Raw genomic sequence first — 26,534 nt, 5'->3', positions numbered from 1 at the left:
TCTGTCATATAATTATTAAAAAAACATGCATATATCTCACTGAGCTTAATTATTAACCTTGATTGAACAGATAAGCATGTGACATACATGGGTTTCTTTTGTGTGAATTTTCTACAAAAACTTTTTTAGGGGCCGGGCGGTGGCGCTAGAGGTAAGGTGCCTGCCTTGCCTGCGCTAGCCTAGGACGGACCGCGATTTGATCCCCCGGCGTCCCATATGGTCCCCCAAGCCAGGAGCGACTTCTGAGCGCATAGCCAGGAGTAACCCCTGAGCATCACCGGGTGTGGCCTAAAAACCAAAAAAAAAAAACAAAACAAAAAACAAAACAAAAAAAAACTTTTTTAGATGTTTTTAGTGGGGCTGAAGAAACTCAGTATTACTTTCTAGCCAAATGTTTTTCATATCAGGTGCTGAGTGAATATCTAACATGAAATTTACCTTTAATGACTTTTTAATGAGTTTTAGTCTCATGAAATGAAAATGTTCTATTACTTCTTTTAATTCAAATTATTTTCTCTCTTAAGAGAACTATAGAAATCTCCATATCAAAATAGACATTGTATACAAAAAATGATAATTTAGTATTTTGAAGAAATCAAGTCTTGTCAAATAATCAAGACATTAGTAAACAACTTTATAAATTAAAATGTATTAAAAACACTTTATTCTTCAAAATTATAAACTTGTTTGCAGTTGGGTGTGTTCTTTACACGATTGTAACCCAACTACAATCAAATTTGTAATCAAGGTGTTTAAAGATAATAAGAAAAAAAAAGAACAGCCCCTTCACCTATGCCCCACCAATGCCCTCCAACTCTATCCTCTTCCACCTCCTGCCTGTATTCAAGACAGATATTGTACTTCTTTCACTCGTTACTATTGCTATGATAGTTTTTGGTGTAGTTATTTCTCTAACTGCTCTCACCACCCTTTGTGGTAAGCTTCATATCATGAGCTGCCCCTTTCATCTCTCATCTCTATTGTCTCTGGGTATTATTACAATAATGTCTTTTATTTATCTTAAAGCCCTTAAGTAAGACTATTCTGTGTTCTACAATGGATATAGATATGCAAAAGGCATTTTTGTATATATGTAACTAATTAATTTTTAATAAAATTGTAAAAATATTCAATAGAAAACAGATATTCCTGGATTAAGGAAATAGTTTAAAAACATGTTAAGAAATTTCTATCTTGAGACTGGAAAGGTTGTATAGCTGGTAGTCATACCAAAAACCAATTTGGGTTTTATCCCCTGAACATGATTACCTGACTTCCATCCACAGTGATCCCTGAGTATAGTAAGGAGCAATATCTGAGCATTGTTGACTTATTCTTTACAATCCTTATTGATATGAAGTATATAATAAAAAGGAGGGGTTTAATACATAATAGGGCTTTTCCACCCCAAAATTGAATATACATTCTTAGAGGTAGGCCACATGGTGAGCCACAATATATACCTCAATATAACCAAGAGGATTTAAATTATATCAACTATCTTCTCAGACCACCATGTGCTGAAAATAGAAGTGAATAACAAACAGAAACAGGGAAATAACTTTCACACCTGGAAATTAAACAGTTCACTAGTGTATATTTAGTGTGTCAGAGAGGAAATCAAAAGTTCCAGGAAACAAATTAGAATGAAGACCTGAATTATCAGAATTATTGGATAAGTAGTAAGAGGAAAATTTAAAGCTTTGCAAGCATTCATCAGGAAAGTAGAAAGTGCCTACATAAATCACTTAAAATCAGCTTAAAAATTGGAAAATAGCCTTAAGTATTACTGTGAGAGATTTGTAATTCACTTTTACCACAATAAAAATTTAAAATAAAATTGGAAAATAATCAACAAGATAAGCTAAAATCAGACAGCCAAAAGGAAATAAATATAAAGAAATTTAATAAACTAGACAATCAAATACAGTACAAAAATATCAATAAAAGTAAGACTTGGTTCTTTGAAAAAAATACAACAACAACAAGATCTACAAAACATTATAAAGGTTAAAAAAGTATGGACTGGAGTGATAGTGCAGCGGTAGGGCATTTGTCTTGCACGTGACTGACCTTGGGTGGACTGTGGTTATTTCCCTTGGCCTGCCATTAGCAATTTCTGAGCTCATAGCCAGGAGTAACCCCTGAGCATCACCAGGTTTGACCTCCAAACCAAAAACAAACAAAAAGAAAAAAAGAAAAAGATAGGATTTTAATAAACTAAATTAGAAAAGACACTGCAGAATTTCAAAAGCTAATCATAGATTACTTTAAGAATCTTTTCTTTTCCTCCCATTCTCTCTACTTTGAGAATATTTATGTCACAAAATGAGAGACCTGGTAGAACTGAATAAATTTTTGGACTGATATCTCTCAAGTTTGAACCAGATTGATTTAGAATACTGGAACAGATCTCTCACCATTGAGAAAATTGGAATAATAATCAAATCCTTTTCAAAGCCTAAAGACCACAACCAGATGGATTTACTAGTGAATTTTTTTAGCCTTTAAAGAAGACTTATTGTATATCCTTCTAAGTCTCTTTCAGGACACTGAAAAAATAGAAACACTCTCACTATATTACTAAATAAAAATTCAAATTCTCTGATCATTAGAATAGAGATAAAAGATTTGACAAGGTCAAACACATATTCATGATAATACTCAACAAGATGGGAATTGAAGAAACTTTTCTCAATAAAGTCAAATTATTTACCACAAACCCAGGCAAATATTAAACTTAGTGGCAAAAAAAAAAAGATTCAATTTGCATTGTATCTAAGATCTGTCTATCTGGCTTCTTCTATTTTGTATGGTATTGGAAGAAATGCCATAGCAATTTGGCAAGAAAAAGATATCAAACTTATCCAGACCAATTAGGAATAGTTCTTACTGTTTGCAGATATAATGATGGTATGATTAAAAAATCATAAATCCTCTACCAAAAAGCCCTTAGAAGTAATAAACTTGTACATTAAAGTGGTAGACTACAAAATAAATAAGTAAAAATCTATGGCTTTTCTATATACAAATAATAAAGAGGAAAAAAATCACCAGGGAGATGCAAGTGAAAACAACTATGAGGTACCACCTCACAGAAATTGGCACACATCACAAAGAATGAGAACAAGCAGTGTTGGCAGGGATGTGGAGAGAAAGAAACTCCTATCCACTGCTGGTGGGAATGCTGTCTAGTTCAACCTTTCTGGAAAGCAATATGGAGATTCCTCCAAAAACTGGAAATTGAGCTCTCATACAATCCAGCTATACCACTCCTTTGGAATATACCCTAGGAACACAAAAATGCAATACAAAAATTCCTTCCTTATACCTATTTTCATTGCAGCACTATTTACCATAGCAAGACTCTGGAAACAACCAAGATGCCCTTCAACAGACAAATGGCTAAAGAAACTGTGGTACATATACACAATGGAATATTATGCAGCCGTCAGGAGAGTTGAAGTCATGACGTTTTACTATACATGGATTTACATGGAATATATTAGGCTGAGTAAAATAAGTCAGAGAGAGAAAGACGCAGAATGATCTCACTCATCTATGGGTTTTAAGAAAAATGAAAGACATTCTTGCAATAATAACTTTCAGACACAAAAGAGAAAAGAGCTGGAAGTTACAGCTCATCTCATGAAGCTCACCACAAACAGGCAGGGATGAGTTTAGTTAGAGAAATAAGTACTTTGCGAACTATCCTAACAATGAGAATGTCTGAGGGAAATAAAAAGCCTGTCTAGAGTATAGGTGGGGGAGTGGTGGGGCGGAGGGATATTTGGGACATTGGTGGTGGGAATGTTGCACTGGTGATGGGGGGTGTCCTCTTGTATGACTGAAACACAATCACAATTATGTTTGTAACCAAGGTGTTTAAATAAAAACATATTACTTAAAACAAAAACCCATGTGCTGCAAAAAAGTCAAGTACCCTGAAGACAATTTAATCAAAAATTTGAAAGAACTACAAAAGAAAATTATAAAACAATGCTTTAAGAAATAAAAGAGGTCACAAGAAAGTACAAAATAATACCAGCTAATGGATTGGATGATTAATATTATTAACATGGCAATAATACCTCTGATTTTTTTTTCCTTTTTGGGCCACAACTGGTGACACTCAGGGGTTACTCCTGGCTATGTGTTCATAAATCACTCGGGACACCAAGGTATTAAACTAAGTTTTTCCTAGTTTAGTGCATGCAATGCAAATACCCTACCACTTGCACCACCACTCTGTACCCTAAAATTTGAACTGATTTAAGAAATAGAACAAATAGTTCTAAAATTTATATAAAAATCAATCTTTTTGAATATTTAAAATAATCTTTGGGAAAAAGAAGATGAACCTTTTAGGTTTAGGAACTTTTCTAAAAGATGCTATTTTAATACTTATATTGTTTTTAGAATTTGTTTGTAAAATGTAAACAATGGGAAGCAGGAAACAATTTTTGACTAATATTTTTTAAGATAGCATGGTACTCGAAAAGAGCCTCTAATTAATAGAATACACTTAAATATTCTGATACAGCCTCGGGAATATGATAAATTAATCTTTGATAAAGGGACAAGAAATCTGAAGTGAAGCCAGAAAAGCCTCTTTAACCAGTAGTATTAGGAAAACTTGTCCACTATATGCAAAGAGAGTAAAATAAGACATTTCTTAATACAGTGCATGAAAGTCAAATAAAACGGATTAAAGATCTTGATATTAGACTTGAAACTATAAAGCACATAGAATAAAATTTAGGGAAAACACATTGACGTTTAAGGCATTGTCAAGGAGGAAACATTACTGGCCAACCAAAAGTGAAAACAAAGATAAACAAATGAAAGTACATTAAACTAAGAAGCATCTGCACCTCATTGTAAATGAATACAAAGACTACCAATGGAATGATAGAAAATATTCACACAATTCCCACCTGATAAGTGGCACATATGTAATATATGCAAGCACTGGTAGAGTTAGCTAGAAAAAAAAAACAAATAAGCATCTAAACTTGCAATTCAAAAATGGGGAGAAAAAAATGAACAGACATTTTTCTCAAAGAAGTACAGATATCCAAAAGGCAAATGAAGAATATGTTCCACACTATTAATCTCCCTGAGTAGGTAAATGCAGATCAAAGCAACAATAAGATATCATCTTATACCACAGATACTTGCACCCATCAAAAAGTACAAACACAACCAGTGCTGGAGTAGAGGCTGGGAAAAGGAGACTCCCATTCACTGCTGGTTGCAATGTAGACTTGCAAACAAAATGGTCATTCCTCATAAAACTAGAAATTGAGCTTGAGAGCTTGATTTGATTCAACAATACTACTCTTAGGAGCTCCAAAACACTCTGCATTTCCATGTTAATTGAAGTACTATTTACTATAGTCTTTATCAGAAAATAATCCATGTGCTAAGAACAGGTGAGTGGATAAAGAAACTGTGTTAGCTCTACAAGTAGAAGAATACTATGCACTTATTAGAAAAATGAGGTTATGATTTTTGGATCCATGGATTGATATAGAGTAATAATGAATTAGAGGGGGATAGATAGACATGGAATAATCACACTCATTTTTGGATTAAAAAAGAAACCGATAGTATAGCAATAATTCCCAGAGATGATAGAGATTAGAGCCTGGAGAACAAGTTCATGGTAGGATGTTTGCCCCAGAGAGAGTGTGGAGAATGCACATTATGGCAAGAATGTCTTGTACAACGATAGTAGAAATGATCACTCTGACAAGAACTGGGTGCTGACAAGTACAAAGTGGTGTGATAACCCTCATTAAAATATTGTAAATGACAGTGTTTAAAAGGAAATAGAAAGAGCAACAGAAAGAGAAAAGAAAGAGAAGAGAAAAATGATGCCCCAAATGCAGGTGTAGGGAGGGCTAGAGAAAAATTGGGGAAGTCAGTGGCAGCAAATCTGCCCTGGTGTAGGATCTTGTACACTTATGACTAAAACTAGGTTATGAACAACTTTGTAGCTGTGAACAACAAATAAACCAGCTCTATTATAAAAAAAACTTTGTAACCCTGATGTTTAAAATATTTTAATTAAATAAATAAAAATTAATAAAATCAGATTTCTGACCTTCCCTCCAGAAAAAAATAAATCCTCAATAATGTTGCATATATGATTCTACTTGTCTTACACAGCTTTAATAATTTTCCGGTGTCTCACCACTAATAAGTGAATGAACCAGCATTTAAAAGCAGCTCAATATAATCTGAAGTTATCTCTAATTATATCATTCTTATCCACCTATTGGATACTTTACAGAGATATGGACTTCGAATAAATAATATGACATAGATTCTTAAGTAAATTTTAAAAAGTAAGGAATAATAGCAGTCAAAGAGATCAGGTTTGTTACTAGTTGGTAATGAAATACAAAGTCAAATGACATATTTCCACTCAGTCTTTATGAGTTACTTTCCTCAAAGTAAAATGAAGATAATACTAATACATTAAATATCATTAATATTGAGATCAATAATATAAAGTGTGTCTGTATATGTATTTACATGCACATATGCTTATCTATTTGTAAGCATGTTACATCAAATGGTTATATAATATGTTCTCTTTTTTAATATATTGTCTTTAAATAAGTTTGTCATATAAGAATAGTCAATTAAATATTAATATATAGTCAACATATATTAATATATTGTTTTAGTTTGTTTTCAAAAATATAATTTAAACATTGAATTTCTGTTAAAATAAACCTTTTAGATTCAGGAACTTTTCTAAATGATGTTATTTGAATACTGATATTGTGTTTAAAATTTGTTTGTAAAATGTAAACAACAATAGAAAACAGGAAACAACTTTTGACTAGAAAACCAGAAAAGAGCAATATTAGCAGCAACAAAATTAGAGAAAAATAGAAGCTTCATTTTAGAGCTATCTTTTTTATATTAAAAAAACACACTGCATTGTACAATCTAGAGCAGGGGTTTTCAAACTTTTTTTTTTTTTTTTTTTTTTTGGTTTTTGGGCCACACCTGGTGACGCTCAGGGGTTACTCCTGGCTATGCGCTCAAAAGTCGCTCCTGGCTTGGGGGACCATATGGGATGCCGGGGGATCGAACCGCGGTCCGTCTCCTAGGCTAGCGCAGGTAAGGCAGGCACCTTACCTCGAGCGCCACCGCCCGGCCCCGGTTTTCAAACTTTTTAAAGTGGGGGCTGGATTATGGTCCCTTAGAGAGCTGGAGGGCCAGACTATATGAGCTACTAATTCCTACTCACACTGCACATATCTTATATAAATAAAATGAAAACCATTTATATATAAACAGATCACGCAACAGTATTTCAATGGGAACTGTGGGTCTGCTTTTGGCTAATGAGAGGGTCAATGTCGGTTCCATATATGTCACTGCCAGCCATAACAAGTGATGTAAGTGGGCATCAGTTAATCTTGATCTGGTTGGAGATTGCAGATGTTTCATTCTTGAAAAAGTCTGTTCACAGGCATAAGTGCTACCAAAGATGGTTACCATTTTGAGTGCATGGTTCCTGATATTTGGATATGTCTCAGAGGGGAGAGATGCATAGAAATTCAAAAGGTTACTTGACTTAAATACATCTTTCAGAGGGTCACAATTCTGCAGTTCAGCCAGTTCCAATTTGGTAAATTGTAAGGATATTTTCAATCTCAACAGAAAATGGGTTACAAAAAAGCTGTATGTTCTGTTCATGGAGATGAAGCTCTTTGAATCTAAATTGAAACTCCATTTGCAACAATTCTAGTGAAGCCAGACATGTTTCCTTTGGGAATGCAACAAATGGTTTGTCCGCTGACGGGTTTTGAGCTGTTGGGAGATGACTAAAGTTTTCCTCCTGTACTTGTTTGATGAGAAGGCCTAATTTTACTTCAAATGCTTTCACATGCGATGCCATATCACAGATGAGCTTCCCTTGCCTTGAAGTTGCAGGTTGAAACTGTTGAGTAGCTTTGTTATATCTGTCAGAAAGGCAAGGTGCCATTTCCATTCTGCATCATTGAGCTCTGGTACTTCTTGGTTTTTTGAAAGTAGAAAAGCTGTAATCTGCGGAAGTAAGTCATAGAAACGTTTAAAAGCTCTCTCTCTACTCAGCCAATGGACTTCTGTGTGGTACAGAACATCTTCATGGCAACATTTACCTCAGATAGAAATTCCTGAATTTGTCTGTGGTTTAGTGCATGAGTTCTAATGTAATTAACACAAGATAACACAATTTTCATAACAGAGTCCCACTTCAGTGATTTACAGCACAGTGCTTGTTGGTGGATGATGCAGTGTATGGCAATTGGATGAGGATGGTTATGTTTTTCCATCTCTTGTGTAATGTGAGCAATTACTCCTCTCTTAGACCCCACCATGCTAGGAGCACCATCAGTTGTTACACTGACTATTTTAACCCAGTCCAACTACAAACCATTCACAGTTTGGCAAACCTTTTCAAAAATATCCACTCCTCTCCTGTGGTTGTACCTTTGATACTTTGCAGTGCAGCAAGCTCTTCTGTGACTTCAAAATACTCATTTGTCCCACGCATATAAATGAGAAGTTGGGCAGAATCACAAACATCATTGCTTTCATCGAGTGCCAAGGAAAAATAGCGAAGTTTCTTTGGAGAGTTTTGCAAATGGTGCAGCAAATTTTCTCCCATTTCTTCAATCCTTCGTCTCATTGTAATTCCTGAAAGGCTCACTGTACTAAATAAATCAGCCTTCTCTGGACACATCTCTTTGGCAACAGAAATAAGGCATTCTTTAACAAATTCTCCCTCCACAAATGGTTTGCCATTGTGTGCTATTAGCTTGGCAACTTGAAAACTTACCTGCAGTGAGGAAGTATTTAACTGCTTCTGCTTTACAAAAGTAATTTGCTGAGTCATCAGTATATGTTTCAGTTGTAATATTTTATCTTTTCTCACTTCTCCAACCAAACAATCATATTTATCTTTATGTTGAGTTTGATAGTGGCATCGCAAATTGTATTTTTTGAACACAGCAACTATATTCTGGCATATCAGACACACAGCTTTTTCTTTATACTGCATAAAAAAGTAATTGTAAGTCTACTGTTCTTTGAATATCCTACACTCGCCATCAATTTTTCTTTTTCTTGACATCATTGTTTCCTAGGGATTCCAAACTGATATTAGTAAAATACAAATATGTGTGTAGATATACACACAGTGTATGAACCCCCATTAGTCCCTGATGTAAACACTTACCCCTTGCAGGCTTTTCTAAGCAGACCAGCTCAGTCCCTAATAGTTCAGTTATATCTCCCTATATAATGCCCAAATTGATATGTTCGGAATTAGCTTGTGAACACTGAAAAGGAATTGCAAAATACATATAAAAATTTCAAGGTAACCCCATTAAAATGCTTCAGCATCGAACCCCTAATTTTCCACATGGGCAATTCAGCACCGAACCCCTAACCTCCCAACCACTGCCCACCCCCTAACTTTGATTTCAGCACTGAACACCTCACCACCCCCAAAGGGGTAATTTTCATATGAATCACCCACAGCCCAATCGAGCAGAACCCCCCATCTGGCAAAAATTTATTTCTATGGCACTTTTGACTGACCTTTGGCAGTGGAGGGAGTGGAGGAAAACCTCACTGACAGGCAGGCACAGCACACAGACACCATGATGCCTGGGGATGGAGCAGAGGCCTTTTTACATCATATAGTCACCCACATGTGGTACATCGGTGCCCTCCAGTGACATCATCAGCAAGGGAGCATCAGTGTCCCTCTCAACACTGCCCTCACGCCCACCCTCCCAGCACACAACATTCCGTGGGCGGAGGCGGTTGACGTCATCCCTGAGAAACCGTGACACTGAGTGTATATGCTGGCAGGTATCTTGGTAACCAAACAGTGCTCACTGCTGGCAGGCCGGATCAGACTCCTCTGCGGGCTGCATGTGGCCCGCGTGCTGTAGTTTGAAGACTCCTGATCTAGAGAGTCAGGTTCAGAGATTGAGTGTTAAAATAAAAAGTACATGGTAGCATTTTATTATATTTAAGACACACTGAACACAAATGTTATGGAATATATCAGATAGATGAAATCAGTTATAAAGTGGTTGTCAGGAAGGGCTGAGAGTTAGTTACTGTGATGGTGGATGTGATATGCTGACACAACTGGATATTGTGTTAATGTCTTAGTGGAATCTGTATTTGTTATAGAGATGCTGATACAAATAAAAGTAATGGATACAGAGTCTGGAATTAGGCAGACTTTCATTTAAGGTGGATGTGCCTGATACGATGTAGCACCTGGTTAAATAAATATAAAGTCATTTTGAAAAAGCAGGTAGTGATGTTTCTCTAAGTTAGATTTGATAAAGAGTGAAAAGCTGGAGGAAAAATAAAGCTATTGCACAGACTTACACATCTACAAGTGTAGGCCAAGTATAACTGTGTAAGCTTACCCATTAAAAAAATGAACTATGATTGGGGCAAAATTTCCAGTATGGCCTTGGGTAGATAATTAATGAAAACTTCCTCTAATTGAAATAAATTTGAATAGCAAAATTACATTATTTAGAACTTTGATGATTTTGACAGTGAATATTCTGTCCTTGAAAACCTTTTCTAACAGTCAATTTATGAATTTCTTTTACTCCAAAACTGGTTACTAAAAGATGATGCCTAACATGTATAGGAATAGTAGCATAAATAAAAATGTGTGTCTTGGTACAAACAGAGAACTCCTAGCATCGTAATAGTAAACAAATTTTCTCTTCTATAAAGGCAAATACAGGGGTAAGTATTTGCACAGGGGTAAGGCACTTGCTTTATATGCAACTGGCCTGATTATCATTTGGTCCCCTGCATTACACTTGGTCTCTTCAGCAGTAGCCAGGAATGATCCCTAAACTCAGGCTCTGCATATTTTACCCATTCTATCCCAAAATAGCAGCTTCAAAATAACAAACATAAGAACATATTTTAGAAAAACAATTGCTTCTGTAACTTACAGGTCTGCTAGTTAATGTGGCTGCAGCCTACAATTAGGCAACATCTTTTAACAGAACTGGCTACAGGACTCTTGGTTCTGAGCTTAATTTTTTGCTCAAAACAAAATTACACAATTTAGTAATGTTTATGTATAAGTTGTGTGCCATCTTTCCAACAAATATACTATGCTATAACTGTGTAACATCATTTTTTGAAAAGCAGCCTAATTGTTTTGAGTTTGCGTTTTGATGACTAGCATTGCTACAAATATTTTTAAAAAGACTATGTATTATTTATGCTTCATTTGTCTATTGTAAATACAGTGATGCATATTTCAAATATGTTTTGGCTTATGAAGCATAATATATAATATGCTTATATGTGTGTGTGATTTATAGAGTCTACACCCAGTGGCACTCATGGACCACCGGAGCTATAACTAGCACTGTTTAGGAGGTCATGAAGTGCAAGTTTAGAACTTAAGATTTCTGATATGCTACACATATCCTTTACCTCTTGTATAATCTTCTTGTTCCAGTTAATAAATTTTAGACTTATAGAAAAATACCAAATGATTTTACATTTCTCTTACAACTATTGCTTCACATTACAATTCAACACAAAATTGTGGATGCGTGAATCATTATCTCATTGCTTTGGTTTTATTTTTATTCATATAAGCACAGTTTAACATCTTGTCATTGGTCATCACCTTTTTTTTGCATGTGTCTAGTTATATTTTACTTCTTTTGCTTTTTATGTTTGTTTTTGGGGATTGAACCATGGTCCATCCGAGGCTACTGCAAAAAAGACAGATGCCTTACAGCTTGCACCACTGCTCAGGCCCCACAGTTTGCTTCTTTTTTAAAAAATGTTTTTTATTAGGTTTTAAGATTCTGATATATATATTTAGGATAAAAATTGTATACATAGGGGCCAGAGCTATGGCACAGCTGTAGAGCATTTGCCTTGCATGCAGCTGACCCAGGACAGAACAAGTTTCAATCCCCCAGCATCTCATATGGTTCCCCAACCCAGGAGCAATTTCTGAGCACACAGCAGGAGTAACCCCTGAGCATCACCAAGTGTGGCCAAAAATTTAAAAGAATTCATATATAAACATTGAAATTTTCTCTCAACCCATGTACCATATTTTCCAGCGTATAAGACTACCAGGCTCTCAGTTTTACTGTAATGGCTTATTATTGTTTAAAGTGACCTTTCATGCTAATATCAATATGGGTCATTTAACTCTAAATTGTCTTTTTAATGTTTTTATGTAAAGAAAATGCATCACAAAGCTGACATAACTTATAATAATACATTTGTTTTGAGATAAGGGAAAGCAAAGTTATTAAATATTAGAAAGAAAATATAAAAAACTAAAAAATAAAATGCAAGAGTAGAAAAATGAGAAAAAAGTTTAGTAGAAAGTATACTTATGAAAATTATTGTATCTCCAATAAATTAATCAATCAATAGCAGAAGTTTTAGTAAGCTATTTTTAAAAGATAAAAGATAAAATATACAATAAAAATGTGTGTGTGCGCATGTGGCAGTTGTTATTTGCATAGGCACAGCAAAACATGGGAAAAATAGAAATGAAAATCCTGTAGCCTAAAAACAGGGAGACCATACCCATGAAGTATCCTGGCATAAGATCAAAATATATATAATAATAGAATTATAGTAATAATTATTATTAATTATTATTGATTTTGTGCCATACCCAGTGACTCTCAAGAGTTACTCATGGCTATGCGCTCAGAAATCACTCCTGAACTGAGGGACCATATGAGATGCCAAGGATCAAACTCAGGTCCATCATAGGTTAGTACATGCAAGGCAAATGCCCTACTGCTTGTGCCACAGCTCCTGCCCCGACCTTTAAGGCCTCTGAAATAGAAAAGAATTTGTAAGATGGTAAGTGAAGGGGGAAGAATGGCTATACCTAACAGGGGAAAGGACAGTATTCAACATAGACGGACATTATTATATTACAGATGGACAAACAGACATTGAGGTAACCAGCACATAAACTTGTGCACACACATAGATATACACTGAGGATCGAACTATGGATTACAGTTGAAAAGCTTACCCAGGTAAAATGGGACAGAACACTTAAAACTTACAAAGCTGACAAGTCAGATGGTGATTGGTGAGGGTAAAATTTAATGAAGACTTTGTAAGTTAGATTGTGTATAGAACATTCTTAAAAATAATCATAATTTTCAAGTTTAGAAAATTAAGTGATATGATAATGAGCACTGTCAGAGGAGTTTACACCATGAAATATCATCTAGCAGGTCTTGAAGATCCAGTTTTGTTTCCTAAAAGTATTCAAAAATCATGAGCATTCTGGTATAATGGTAAACTACTACAATTGAAAACAGATTATAATAACATATTCAATGAATGAGCTCTGTAACAGGAATTCATGCATGCAGTTGCATATTTTATTGCTATCTGTGGACATAAACATTAGATTATATTAGCTGTCATAATCAAGTATAAAATGAATAGATTAGAATTTTTGTCATGACATTATTATAATGAGTCCTGTCTTCTGAGTGTAATATACTATAACATTGCAATGTGTAACCGGGTGACCAACCTATATCTCCAAGTACCACTGTGGACAAAATATCATGGAATTATTATAGACATAGTAAAATTAAGGCATTAAAGCTACTTACAGTAAAAACTGTAGTGGAAATCTATGACTTCCAAATGCATTCTTCACCTATTTCTGTTGATAATAGCTTTAGAACATTATTATAGACAGCTATAAGAGCAGTTATTTCGACACCTGCTCAATCTAAAAAGCTGTATGTGTTCATGATGGGAGAGTATAATTCTTGGCATTTAAAGAATCTATTGACAAAAAGGGCTGTTGTGTGAGTATATAGTGAGTAGTATTGTCGTTACAATTGAGGATTTGGTTTTTGTAATTGCTCTTTGAGTAGTTCATTTAGGGATGGTTTGGATATCACAAATTTTGAGAGTTCAAATTTGTCTGAAGATGTTTTAAACCTTCCCTTGAATGTAAATGAGAATTTCGCTGGGTAGTGAACTCTAGGTTGAAATTTTTCTTTCACTTAGTAGTTTGAATTTGTCATTCCACTCTTTTCTTGCCTGTATAGTTTCAAATGAAAAATCTGGTTTGATTTTTTATTTTTCTTATTTAAACATCTTGATTACAAATATGATTGTGATTAGGTTTCAGTCATGTAAAGCACATCCCCCTTTACCAGTGCAACATTGCCCCCACCAATGTCCCAGATCTCCCTCCATCCCACCCCACCCCCACCTGTTCTCTAGACAGGCTTTCCAGTTCCCTCATTCATTCACATGGTTATGGTAGTTCTCAGTGTAGTTATTTCTATAACTGCACTCACCACTCCTTGTGGTGAGCTTCATGAAGTGAGCTGGAAGTTCCAGCCCTTCTCTCATTGTCTTTGAGGATTGTTGCAAAAATGACTTTTATTTTTCTTAAAACCCATAGATGAGTATTTTTATGCTATTTCTTTTATATTTGAGGTTTTTCTATTTTTCTTAATGCTTTGAAGAGTCAATATCTCTGTTTGTTGCCGTTTTGATTGCTAAATGTCTAGTTGTTCTCTTAGAATCTATTTTGTTTGTCACTTTTTTGCCTCTTGGTTTTGTACATAAACCTCTTTCCCAAGGGTGGGAACGTATTCTGTTATTATCTCCCTCACTACTTGTTCTTCCCCTTACCAGTTTTCTTCCCCTTCTAGAATTCCTATAATTAGGAGATTATTTCTCTTGTCTGTTCATTAAGTACTTTACTTTCTTCTAGAGTTTTGTCTTTCCTTTCTTTTTTTGACTTTTTTATCACTACTGGCTGGTAATTTATCTTCTGGTTTGTTTATGCAATTCTCCTCCCGTGTAATTCTACTATTATAGCTTTATAACATACTTTTTAGTTCCTTGAATTCTGTTTGTATGGATTATCTCATCTTCTAAAAGAGTCCTTCTTTGAGTTGGTTAAATTGTTATCTATAGATTTATTAATTTCTCAGGTTAGTGACTCATTGATTTTCATTGCTAAGCCATTAACTATTGATTTTAGGTCCTCATATATAAAGTTCTGGCTTTTGGGTAGACTTGGAGATTTGCCAGGATTTCTCCCTTTATACCCCACAGTAGATGTCTTCTTTTGCTTCCCCACTTATCTTTACATAGTGGTTTGGAGTGTTGGAGTATCAGGTGTTTAAGAAAGTGATCTATTGAATTGTTTGTATGAAATTTGACTCAAGGTATAACTTCTTAAAGGTTATTTTTCTAAACTAGCAAGGTTGTCTAAGTATGGTAAAAATAGTTCTTTCTAGTTTATTGATTTGTTCAGCTGGTCTTTGAGCTGTATATTTTCTAATAGAAAAAAAGTGCTAAATACAATCTGCCAGGAAGTCTATGATATAAATCACACAGTTTAGGAAAAGAAAGACTGATGGGAAGGAAGGGGGTTTTAGTAATGATCCAGAAGGAGGCTGGGCAAAGATCTAACAGGTGGAAGAGATTAAGATGTGAGGTTCCCTATGTCCTTCCCAACACAAACCTGGATGGCTCCAAAGGGCAGGTGAACAGTGATGGCACTGAAACTCAGAAGGAGGAAAGTCTGGAAAAGAGGCCACATTTGAGTTGGTGGAGGGAATTAGGACAGGAGCATCCTGTTCCAGCCCCGATCCAGGCCTGACTATCACCAAGGAACAAAGTTTCAGCAATGGCCTGGGACTCAGGAGGAGGCTAGGAAATGATCCAAAGGACAGCCCCATTTGCATTTGGTGAAAGGGAATAAGGTATGATGTTCCCCATTCTCTCTCTAACATAGACCTGGCTGTCCCCAAAGGACAAATGAACAGTGATGGCACTGGAACCCCAATGATCTTAATGGTAAAAATATTCAGCCTACTTAGAATTCTTTGTCTTCCCATATTAATTTTGTTTTGTTTTGTTTTGGGGCCACACCTGGTGATGCTCAGTGGTTACTCCTGGCAATGTGCTCAGAAATTGCTCCTGGCTTAGGGAACCATATGGGAAACCGGGAATCAAATGAGATCCATCCTATTTCAGCCGCATGCAAGGCAAATGCCATACCACTGCGTTATTGTTCCGACCCCATTCCCATAATACTTTTATTTTATTTCTTGGGGAGATCACACCCGGCCACGCTCAGGGGTTACTCCTGGCTCTGCGCCCCTGGCAGGTATGGGGGACCATGTAGGATGCCAGGATTTAAACCACTGTTGGTCCTGGGTCGGCCCATTGCAAGGCAAACGCCTTACCGCTGTACTATCTCTCCCCCCCGCATAATACTTTTAAATCAACTTATTAATTCGTATTTTCAGAAAGCCTTTGGAACTTTTAATTTAGATAGTGTTGAATGATTCAGTCTATTTAGAAAGAATTTATACAATGATCCAAATAAACAGTGAACAATGTCTCATGATTATTTTTGATTATTTGGGTATTTTCCAACTATCTTACTGTTATTGATTAGTAATTTACTTTCATTTGGGTTAGAAAATACACTCTGTGTTTAATGCCTATATTTTAAATTTATGGAAACTTGTTTTTATAACATCTTTGTTAATTTTCCATGTCTACTTGAAAATGATGTATATCCTGTCATTGTTGGGTATAGTGTAATATAAATGTCAATTAAGTTTAGTCAGTTTACTGTGATATTGTATTCTTTTATCTTTATACTGATTTTCTGTCTACCAGAGCTTTTAGTTTTTGAGAAAAATAATGTAAAAATCTTAAACCATAATTAGGGTTCTTATTTTCAATTCAATCTCATTATTTATTGTTTCATGCATTTTAAAACACAGTTATTAGCTCTATTAAAGATGTCATATTCTCTTGATAAATGAACTTGTCATTAAGTGATGTTCCTTTTTTCTTCTGGGCATGGTTTTGTTCTGCAATCTATTTAGTCTAATATAAATTTTCTTCTGGATAGTGTTAGAAAGATACATATATTTCATTTTTCCCTCTAGATTCTCTCTCTTTTGTGTGCTTTCTTTTATGGGAGGTTACAAGCAGATGCATTCAGGTTTTACTCATGGCTATGTGCTCATGCCTTATAGGGCTGGGAGACCAAATCCAGGTTGGCCACATACATGATAATCACTATTCCTGCTGAACTGTGTATCTGGGGCCCACATTTTAGATTATTGTCCCATTAAATGCTAGCCATTTCATCCTAATGTCATTATCTTCTAGTGCTAGGATTACTCAATCTACTTGTCAAGAAACATTCCCAAATGCTGGCTATTTTCAAATGCTTGCTAATTTAATATAAATTAAAATGTTTATATGACCTTCCTTGTTATTTTTATACCTAAAAATTTCTACCTAAATTATAGGATAAATTTTTTTAATTTTTTTATTTTGAATTATGAGAACAAAAGATGCAAAGAAAGAGGACAAGATAAAGTTACAGTGGAAGGACAATCAGCCATAACATAATTCTCAGAAGAAGTCCCCTTGCTGATATCTTAACTTTGAACTTTCAGCCAAAGAACATTAAGATAAATAAAACAGAATCCATGTACAATTACTTTGTCCCTCAAGTCCCCAGATTGTAGCACATTATAATATTTCTTAACAGCACACAAGGCTAAAGCCATAAAACTTACGTAACTCCTTAAACATTAGAGGCATAGTATTTTTTACATTTCCATGTACATGCATATTAGCTTAAGTTAACCTCAAATTTTAAGTGGGTGCATTTAACCTCAAATTTTAAGTGGGTGCATTTTAAGGATTAGAGTCAAAGGAGCACAGTAAAAAACGGTGTTAGAGTGGCAATTGTTTGCATAGGCCCACCAAAATATGAGAGGCATGGAAAGGAATAACCTTGGCCTAAATACAAAGAGATCCTACCCCTGAAGTTTTATTTTATCATTTATTTCTTGAAAAAAACTTAGGTTGATATGCCAAGTTTCAAATTTATTTAACCATGTTTATTTAGTTCTATGCACTATAGTTTCATTTTTACCAATTAGCATTTTCACACTTTATTTTATAGATTATTATATAACTAGTTAATATTATTCAATCTATTCAAGTTTTATAACAATACCATAAATTCAGAGGTTTTAGTTTCAAACATTACATATTTCCCCTGACAATTCTTTCTGACTATTGTAGCAATAAAATTAGTTTCTGCTAAGGACTTTATCTTAGTTTATAGAGAACAGCCATATCATTGTGTGTTCACATTGGCTTACCCCTGAATACCAGCACTCCAATTTCTTTTTTTGTGGGGAGCTCACACCCATCAGCGCTGACTCAGGGATTACTCCTAATTGTGTACTCAGAAATCGCTCCTGGCAGGCTCAGGGGACCATATGGGATGCTGAATTTGAACCACTGTCCTTTTGCATGCAAGGCAAAAGCCTTACCTCCAAGCTATCTCTCCAGCCCCCCCCCCCCAGTACTCCAGTTATTAGAAGATCATATATTCTATTGAATTAGAGTCCTACCTTGATGGTGCTATTTATCCTTAATTGCCTCCTTAAAAACTCCATAATTAAGGGCCCTGAGCACAATAGGTAGGGCATTATCTTGAATGTGGCCTACCCAGGTTATAACCCTGGCACTCTTTCTAGTTCACTGAGGCCATCAGGAGTAGTACCAGAGAACAGAGTCGGGAATAAACCCTGAGCACTACTGGCTATGTCCGAAAAAAAAAAAAAACTCATAGATTTAAATATAAAAGCATTTTGAGTTAAGACATAAACACACAAGTTTTGGATATAATTCAACCAATAATGTTAGACTTCTACTTTCCAACCAGTTTATGCCCTTCTTCTGTACATTTCTGCATGTGTATATAATTTATCAGTTCTCAAAAATATTAGCTTTTGCATCAATTCTAAATCCTAAATTGCATATATAAGTAAAAATTAGGTATAAGAAAGAATTGGAGCATAAATAACATTAAAAAAATTTCATCCAGCTAAGAATCTGTAAATTCCCTGCACATGTCCTTTCATGGTATGTACCAACTTTTTGTTTGTTTGTTTGTTTTGTTTTGTTTTGTTTGGTTTTTGGGTCACACCCGGCGGTGCTCAGGGGTAACTCCTGGCTGTCTGCTCAAAAATAGCTCCTGGCAGGCACAGGGGACCATATGGGACATCGAGATTCGCACCAACCACCTTTGGTCCTGGATTGGCTGCTTGCAAGGCAAACACCTCTGTGCTATCTCTCTGGGCCCACTTTTTGTTTTCTTAATGAAAAATCCATATGCTAAGTTACAGAACACTAAAATAGTTATCAATATGATGCATTTGGCATGTAATGTATAAAGAGACTTCTAGCCTGGTCAGATCTAAATTAGCCCCCATCTATTTCAAAAAAGTATAGTTAATTTAGTGACTATCCTTCTTGGTTGCAGAAAACTATCTTTTTTTCTTCTTGTAATATATCTTATCTTCTGTACATGCATACTCTATTGTATTATTTTTTACTTCTTATAAAAAACTAGCCAACTAGTTTTTATTCTGTTTTTAGTAATTTATTTAGTCTTAGACATATATTAAATATCCTATTAATACATAAGCACTGTTAGAGTTATGACCTTAACATATGAATTATCAGAGAAACACAAATCTAATCCATAATAAGTAGATGTGACTTACAATGTACTAATCTGTAATCCTGAAAAAGATAAAGGATAGAATTATCCTGCTTGTGATTCACTCGTGACCTACTTAGAAACATAAATCCTTAATTAATACATAGTATATCACATTTTTGCAGAACATTAGAAAAAAGCATAGCCCATAAAATAAAATATTAAAAATCTATTGTTATTTTTTGGGGGATTAGCCTAGTAGTATTCAGGATTTCTCATTGTTCTGTGCTTAGAATATATGATGCTGGAGATTGAACATAGATTAGGAATATGTAAGGCAAAAGCCTTTATCACTGTACTATATTTACGAACCTCTATTTTAAAACTCTTGAAGAGGTTTTTTTAGCTAAATTTTAATTCCCTAAAGAATCATAGTAGTTTTCATATGTGAGAAGGATGACTGAAATAAAAAATTATGTTTATGGCTATTGTTTGAGATTTGAAATATAAGGACTGTAGTGGTGGAAAATAACAAGATTGTCAATAATTGGCATAAGAATAACATATTCGTAAGAAATTTCTATTTTTCTGAACAATCACTCTGATGTCATATATTATAGCATTGGCATAAGAGAACTGAAATGAGAACCCCAACTCAGAAATAAGAAAAGACAGTGAGTGATAGTGGAAGAAAGATTATGAAATAATTAAATCAGTTTAATTTTTCACCCAGAGTAGCTATATAGGCCAGAGAGTAGATGTGATAATTGTGCCCTGGGATAGCAGAGCAGATAAAGAAGTGAGGTTGAAAATATGTTATTGCATCTGATGAGTCTCATATATTGTTAATGACAAAAATAAAGTGCCATTGTAATCTAAGCAATTGGAACCCTCAATGGGTTTTAAAGCACAGAAACTGTATAGGACTTAAATTGCATTAGGAAAAAGTCAAGACCATAACTTGAATAGTAGCAGATATGAAGCCCAAGACATAAATCAAAGAAAAAGGCTGAAGACCTGTGCTCTCTTAAGCATGGTTCTCTTATTCCCTCACACTGTATACTGAATAAATTTTCTTCAAAACATGTTTTAGGGGGTTATATTAGTTCATAGTTTTTCTTAATTGATGTTTTGAGACACTGGGTTAAATGATTTTAAATATATATTTTTTGTTTTTGTAGGTTTATCTTTCCCCCTATCCCACTATACTTTAGATATCAAAAAGCTTACATGAATGGACACTGTCCAAAGGATTCATTGTCTTCTACTCATTTGTTGGATCCTTATAATAAGAAATTCTAGAGGAAAATATCACAGGGAAAAGAGGGAAGTTAGATTATTTATCAATCAGGCTCCTATCTGCAGGAGTTTTCTGGGAGTGCTGTTTTCTTTTTCTTGTTTTTATAATATTTTTATTTTAGCACCTTAATTACAGACATGACTGTAGTTGGGTTTCAGTTATATAAAAAACACACCCTTCACCAGTGCAACATTCCCACCACCAAAATTTTATTCTTCAAAAAAAAAATTTTTTTTTTTGACCACACTTAGTGACGCTCAGGGGGTTATTCCTGGCTATGTGCTCAAAAATCACTTCTGGCTTGGAATATTATGTGGGACCCCGGGGGATAGGTAGTGCATGCAAGGCAAATACCCTACGGTTTGCACCACCGCTCTGGCCCCCCAAAAGAAACTCTTCTAAGAGTTTCTTATTCAAGTGAATGCCTTTTGCTCAGGTTTTGGAAACCCTAGCTGTCACTGCTACTTTTAGCATATATATAGCTAGTATTTTTGCCCCCTTATTAAACTAATAGTATTTAACTCTCTTTTGGAAAGTTACATTAAACTCTTAACAAATGAACCATTTGTATATAGTATTTTCTGCTCTGATCCCAATTAATATCAAGAAATGTAGCAATCATTTAATTGTATTAGAGTGTCAGCTAAACTCCATTTATTGCAGGTTGTATTAATCTCACAAAGTAAATAGGCTTATTTGGATTTACAAGGTAATCTTAAATTCACAATATGATGAAAGAAATTGCCTTAAAGAAACAAAAGTTGAGTCAAAGGAGAGTTGAAGTCCCAAAAACTTGCTGAAGAGTTCATTGCTGTATATATATATATATATATATATATATATATATATATATATATATATATATATATGGTATTGTAGACTTAATTACATTTCTCATACTTTTTTTATAGATACAACCCAATTAATTCAAATGGTATTATCTCTTCTAGAGCAGGACTAAAAATTGGAAGAATTCAAAAGAATAGGTTAAGTTTAAGGTGACAAATAAGTTTAAGGTGATGAAAGTTTATTAAGTAACTTGTGTTCTCTATATGCAACTTTACATTAATTGTATTTCTAAAAATATAGTTAAAAAGAATGGTAACTTAAAAAGTAACTGTACATTTATCCTTCTCTTGATAATAATTTCCATTTTTATTTTAGGAGACAAAATTATGCTTTAATGCTAGTATTTTGCTATATTTTATTTCTAAAACTTTATTGCAGAGAATTTTCAAAATCAATTTTCTTTCAAGAGAGGACATGCAAAACCTTAGGTTATATATGTACTTAAATAATACATTCAGTTTATTAGTTCAGGTCTAATTATATTTTCTACTAATCAACATTCCAAAAATAATATTGATTGTAAATATATACAAATAGTTTATCAAATAAGCTTCTTTATTCATTATTTATTGATTATGACTCATAAGTGTGAACACAAATTAGAATTATATTTTATAGTAAAACTTGCAGTAATTTTTCCAAAAATTCAATGTGTAGGACAAATTATAAATTTTGTGAATAATTATGTGTTTATCACATAAAAACACCAAATAAACTATAAACAATAAAATCTTTAATGGACTATGGATGTCATTGAATTGATAAGCATTATAAGAACTGAATTATTTGAATATATACAAGCAATTATAATTAAAAGCAACAATATGTATTCTAGCACATCCAAAATTACCTAAGGGCCTATTATCTGCTAAAAATTCACAAATAAGGACTACATTATAGATACATAAAGACCAACAACTCTCATCAGTATACCTGTTTAGTTAGAGTTTTTCCTTTAAATCAGCATATTATTTATATAGAAATCAGTAAAGTAACATTAATTTAATTAATATACTGTGCATTAGAACTAATAAATTGGTAATAGTACAATCATTGTGGTTGAGAATGATCAAAAGATCAACAACAGTAGAAAAATTTATTTAGAGGGGACATTCAATAAAAATACAGCCAAATAATATCAAAATTAATATTGTTTGGTGCTGATTTTTATAGAACAGGAAAATTCTAATATTATATCATTGATTTAATAAAAAGCCATTAATGTCAAAAATGCAACAAAATATGAGTATTTTTATTTTGAAGTAGGGGAAAGGTGAACATAATATAGGAATTAGGATGACTTCTCTCCTCTGGGAAATATTTCTCTATAAAATCAAGATTTGAAAACTTTCTAATATTTTTAATGGACAATTTGTCGGGGGTGTTCTTTACATGACTGAAACCCAAACACAATCATGTATGTAGTCAAGGTGTTTAAATTAAAAAAGATGAAATGAAAAAAAAATAAAATTAAAGATGTTATGTTGCTCAACAATAAAAAATAAAATAAAATAAAATAAAAAATATACAAAGCCTAACAAAATTTATTGAAATTAAAAATTCTTGGGCCATTTCAAGACATTCTAATGCATTTCTTTAGAACAATAGATAAGTTATTGAAAGATATCAATTAAACTGGGAACATTGATGACGGAAACCTTTATGGTGAAGGGTGGTGCAAATTATAAGACTGAAACTCAATCATAAAAACTTTGTAATTACAGTGTTTAAATAAATTAAAATGTATAAATAAATAATAGTTTTTTTCTTAAAATTGCAGAAGATGATGACTGTCAGAGACAGCCAGAGATCAAACCCTGATATGGAATTCAGCAGGACAAACCAGTCTGTGAGGCAAGAATACATAACCTAAGGCATTGACTAGCCCAGAGCCCTAAGAAATATCACAGTTTCCTATCAGGCATACATTCCAGGAAGCTTTGCTATTTTAAGGTGAAAATTGGTTTCTGAGTAAAGACAATACTAAAGTTTAATTACACGGATGCACCCTGTAAAGACTGTCTGTAATGCTGGCTGTTCCATTTTGCTTCTTCTCCACCCCCTGCTTTAATTGTGCTTAAAAGAGCCTGTACTGATCAATAAAGAGACCTTGATAAGACACTTTACTTGGTCTTTGTCTCTTCTCCCCCACACCCATTCTCTTTACAGGCTGGATCCACTCTATACACCTATGGAATAATGGAGTCTTGCAGGACGGGACAGATGACATGCCTTATATACATTTTGAGTTGTATTCTAAGGGAAAATATAAAGAATTCCCTTCCAAATCAATAAGTGATATTTTAGCAATGTATATATTGATGTTTTCCCCTAGATCAGGATAGTAGATTACAAGTTAATTGCAACAAAAAGATCATCACGAAAAGTTTTATCATTATTCATTTTTTTAACCATTCAAGAAAATTGGCAATGTTCCTAAAGTTCTAGAAATGTACTTAACACCTTTGCAATTCACTTAAATATTCTAGAGGTAGAATACCATTGTACCATACAGGAGATCATTGAATTACATTTTAGAACATAATTTTAGGATGGCTTGGAGGCAGGAAAGAAAACTAATAAAAAAACTGACAAAACTCTAGTAGTCTTTAGATAGAAATTTAAATCTCTAGAGTTTAAGGATAACAAGTTACCCAAAATTTCATAAAAAATATGCCTCTTGACATATACTGTCTGCACTATAAAATGATTTAGAGAGTTCCAAGTCAAATTGTAATGATTCATTTTTTGTGAAAAATTAATTTTTTAACTTATTTTTTATTTTATGCCTAGTTTACTACCAGACCATACATTTTAATTTCTTTATCTTCTTTAGTGTATTTTTACCTTTGTACAAGCTCCTCTTCAGGTTTAGAACATTCGGTCGAACCGTGGTCTTTCCTTGGCTAGCACTTGCAAGGCAGACACCTTACCTCTAGCGCCACCTCGCCGGCCCCCTTAAAGTGAAATTCTTGATTTGCATAATTTTGTAGGGATTTCTAGGTCAAGTGAATATTTTATCATTTTTTAAAATATTTAAGGCTACTTCCAAAATAAGAGTCTAATTTTTAGTATTTTTTAATTGAATCAATTTACAATTTGTTGTCCATAAATTAATTTCACTTATTTCTCTCTCTTAAAACATATTAACTTTGTGATAAATTAAAGATTGAAATGTCTTAGTAACTAGCCATGCCAGTAATTTGAAATAAATAAGAAAATTCTTTTTTAAATAACAGCAAATAAAAAAATTACAGACTAATAACAAAATATTACTGTTTATCATTGAGAAAACAGTGATAAGTTCATATTACTTTCTCTATGTCAAAATATAGAACCATTTGTTTGCCTATTTAATAAGAACGTTAAATAAAGATGCAAAATAATAATCACTTGGTTATATAAATACTACTCTTTCTCCCTCCCCCCAAAATACTACTCTTTTATGGTGGTTTAAAAATTAATAGAAATAATTGTCTTACAGGACTTTTATATTAATCTTTGCAAAAACAAAATTTTAAACTTAGAGTGTATTTTTAAATGCTTAAAGATACATACATGAAAGCTCAGATTGAATCTGAGATGCATCTAATTTACAAGTAAAGAAACTCAATTCATTGTTATCATTAAAAATAAAAGATCTTACTTACTTTCTTGTAGATGCAACAGTAACAGGGGAAAATTTTCCATGAGTCATTTCTACTCAATAGGGCACACTAGGGCTTCTTAAGCAATTCTAAATGCCTTTACATATATTAAGAGGTTCTCTCTCATTGATCAATCTCTTAGAGAGTAGAGATGTAGCATGGCAACAAATCTCAGGTTATGACACGTGTCATCCACGTCTGTTTCTAGGCACAGCCAATTGCATTTGAGAAGTCTTTATATTGTCTTTCCTAGATTTAACAGACCTTCAAATCTGTCATCCATCTGTAAACTAGAATTGATCCCAAAAGTGAGAGTAGAAGTCACAGTCTGAATATGGCAGAGAATTCATTAGGCCAAGTCATGAGGGCCCGCACCGGGCAGAGTTCCTATTACTCTTGTTTATCTTTAACTGGATGAGAAATAAATTTCCATTTTCTTTTCTTTCTTTTTTTTTTTTGTGGTTTTTGGGTCACACCCGGCAGTGCTCAGGGGTTATTTCTGGCTCCACGCTCAGAAATTGCTCCTGGCAGGCACAGAGGACCATATGGGGCGCCGGGATTCGAACTGATGACCTCCTGCATGAAAGGCAAACGCCTTACCTCCATGCTATCTCTCCAGCCCCAAATTTCCATTTTCTTATGTATTGAAATGCAATGGTTAATTTTTGGTTTTTGGGCCACACTCAGCATTTACTCCTGGCTCTGCACTCAAAAATTGCTCATGGCAGGCTTGGGGGACCAGGTTCGAGTTTGTCCTGGGTAGGCTCTGTACTATCCACTCCAGCCCTTATGAAATATTATTGACTTTTTTTTAAAGATATATGAAATATCTAAAATACTGTCTGAAGTCCAACTGGCATTCTAAACCACAGATTGTAGTTAGCTAAGGCTCTTAAATGAAATATCTTGGTTAAAAAATAAAACATGAAATAAGCCCAAAGAATACTTCAAGGGTGGAGAACCCCTGTATTTCTTAGGCCAAGGGAATTCCCTATCTATTTTCCCAATATTTACTGTGTCTATGCAGAAAAAAAAGAAGCACAAAAAATTTCTTGGGGGTTTGTTATTGTTGTAACTGTTGTTTTCATTTTTTGTGCTTTCTTTTGTTTTTATTTCAGGACCGTGGTTATTGTGT

This window comes from Suncus etruscus, chromosome 19 (assembly GCF_024139225.1).
Source record: "Suncus etruscus isolate mSunEtr1 chromosome 19, mSunEtr1.pri.cur, whole genome shotgun sequence".
NCBI classification, from domain to species: Eukaryota; Metazoa; Chordata; class Mammalia; order Eulipotyphla; family Soricidae; genus Suncus; species Suncus etruscus.
Note: the sequence above shows the minus strand (reverse complement) of the source record.